Source organism: Sinocyclocheilus anshuiensis, unplaced genomic scaffold (assembly GCF_001515605.1).
Source record: "Sinocyclocheilus anshuiensis isolate Anshui unplaced genomic scaffold, SAMN03320099.WGS_v1.1 scaffold1476, whole genome shotgun sequence".
Lineage (NCBI taxonomy): Eukaryota > Metazoa > Chordata > Actinopteri > Cypriniformes > Cyprinidae > Sinocyclocheilus > Sinocyclocheilus anshuiensis.
The window spans coordinates 31,494-34,296 of NW_015539905.1; the positions used below are offsets into that span (position 1 = coordinate 31,494).

At 43.6% G+C, this 2,803-nt stretch overlaps 1 pseudogene; it reads left to right on the forward strand.

The window, feature by feature from the left end:
* Positions 1-697: 697 nt before the first annotated feature.
* Positions 698-2,803, forward strand: part of LOC107686230 (uncharacterized) — a 14,239-nt pseudogene continuing 12,133 nt past the window's right edge.

Genomic DNA, 2,803 nt, shown 5'->3' on the forward strand with positions numbered 1-2,803 from the left:
ATCTGTGTCAGTCTCTCTTCTCCCCAGCGTGCCAACATGCCGCAGACTGTAGTCCCCATTGCCCATGGGGAAGATGTGAACACTTGGCTGAGAGGCATGACAGACAGCCTCACTCCCAAGACATTTGAACTGTTATTATTTTTTAATAATAATCCTAATCCTGAGAAGATTCCTGACACAAGATTCATTCCAGAACAACAACGACGAGGAGCTAGTCAAGATCACCAGCTCCCTAAGCTATGCCTTCACAACCCAGCTGAAACTGAGCGTCAAGCACATCACCCACCTTCAAGAGGAGCTGACAAGTGCTCAGTGCCGCATAGACAAGCTGGAAGTGAAAGTTCAAGATCAACTCAAAGCACCCAACGAGAGGGAGCAGGAAACAACGGAACAAGTTAAGAAGCTCCAAGCAGCCCTGGCAGCAGCTCAGCTCGACCAACAACATGCAAAGGCTGCCAAGAAAGACCTGGTAAACAGACTCCAGTATGCCGAACAGCTACTAGAGAAAGCCAAGAACCACATCAGAGACAAGAATGCTGAAATCATTACCTTGAAAGACCACCTTGAAAGGTACAGAACTGAAATGGACAATCTCACCCAACAACTAGACGATACTAAAGATGAGCTCTATATGGTCAGAGAAGAACTCAAATATGCTCATGAGCTGAAACAAGAGCCAAGGAAAGAGTAACATCTCTCAGCCTCACCACTGCTGAGCAGAGCAGAGTCCCACGTCCAAGAACTGGCATATGACGAAAGGCGCGAAGGGCCACAACCCAACACCTCACCTGCCTTCGCCACACAACCCTTTCCTGCCAACGAAAGAATACCTCCCATCCAAGCAGACCTTGGAGCTGCACATGGGATGACCATCAAAGTCCTCAACAAGCTGTCTAAAAACATCAGCAAGTTCAACCCGAACTCCACAGAGGGCCACGACATCCAGGCCTACTTGCAAGATAACGAGTTTCATCTGGAAATGAGACCTCGTGTGACTGACAGAGACAGGCTATACCTCCTTAGAGCCACATCCAGTCCTGAGGTACGAAACTTCCTAAATCGACAGCACAGTCAATCAAAGTCAAACTATCAGCTACTTCGTGAGGTCCTGATTAAAGAGTTTACAGACCCTGAGTCTGAACATGGACTGTTAACTGCCTTGGAGATCAAACAAGGTCGACAAGAGGTTCCACAAGCTTACTACAACCGACTCCGACAAGCCTACTTTGGTGCACACAACAAACCTGACCTTGAAGAGGATGTGAACTTCAAAATATGCCCACCATGAAGAAACATGCAGCCATCCTCACAATAGGTAGATCACCTGACACTAAGTTAAGGTACATGACAAACTAGCTGCACATGACATCCTAGCTCAACAGTAGCTGTAAGCCATGCTAGGAAAACCCACAGCAGCTTTGTTTTGTTTTGTTCTTCTTTTACCTGTCCTTTTCCTTCCCCTCTTTCCTTAGTAGGTGAAACACCTAGACACCCTGCAAGGGTCAAAGGTCTGATATTAGGATTGACTCACCACACCTAATATCCGCCAGCCACTCTAAACTGAATGGAAGCCAGAGAGCTCCATGCACGATAGGTCAATTCATTTCATTGCAAATGATGTTACTAGAAAATTAACGGTAAACGTTTTAAATTAAGACAACCAAGAAGAACCAAACAAATTTAACCACAAAATTTGATTGACAAATCAACATACTGGAACAAATTAGAACAACAATTTCCAAAATGATCTAAACTATCCTCAATGTACTAAACTACATTGACTAATTGAACTTAAGCACCTGTACCTAAATAACCTGATGCCTGCACCAGTACAGTAACTGTCATGGAGGTGTTGTCTTGCTGTTTGCGGTGTTTGTCTGCTTCTTCTGCCTTTGTTTTTCCAGGGCTCGCCGATGTCTTCAGCTCAACACAATCGCCGACTGAAGGGGGGATGCAGGGTATCAGACCCAATCAGACAATTTAAGATTCGATCAAGAACATGGTTGAAACACGAGGAGCCGAATTCAAGAGAGGCCCAAGACACAGGCCCCGCAAGCCTGAACCAACTAGCAGCTTTGAACAGCTTTCAACATTAACACAAAAGAACACACTGATCATAACAACTCAGGAAGGAGATTGTCAATTTTGTGGCAAGTAAGCAAGATTAATGGTCAAAGGGATGCACAGCATGACCATCACATGTAAACCAGTGATAGTAATCACGATCACGAACTCTTTGGATCGACTTTCCCCCCACCTAGAAGAAAAGAACCAGACTGAAATTCCTTAGGAGACCTTTTAACCTCTCTGGTCCTCACAGAACATGTCCTTATGTTCACAGAATGGCACAGAAACTGTCTTTTACAGATGTAGATGCACCAAAATGAACTCAAAAAGGCTTATAAACTAATATCAGTCCATTGCTTAACTCCATATCATGTATGCAACCCAAACATTCGACTATCATGTTCTAATCACTTATTGTGTATGTCTCTTTAATAACTATTGAATAGCTTAAGGGTTCATATTAATGTTTAGTATGTGTGTGTTTGAATCTTCTTGCTTGAAACATTTCTCCCAATCAATTATTTGTCAAATGTATCATATTTTTGGTATAGAAATCATGTCCAAAATTATACTCTGCAAGAGTGGGAAAACTCGGACCATGTGACTGATGAGATGACATGTTGATTTATGAATTAGGAGGAGAAATATAGCAACACCCCGAGCTAAGACAATGTCTTATTGGTCAAAACACCAGTTGGGATGTGGCCAACAACCCGGTTTAAATACTCAGGACACC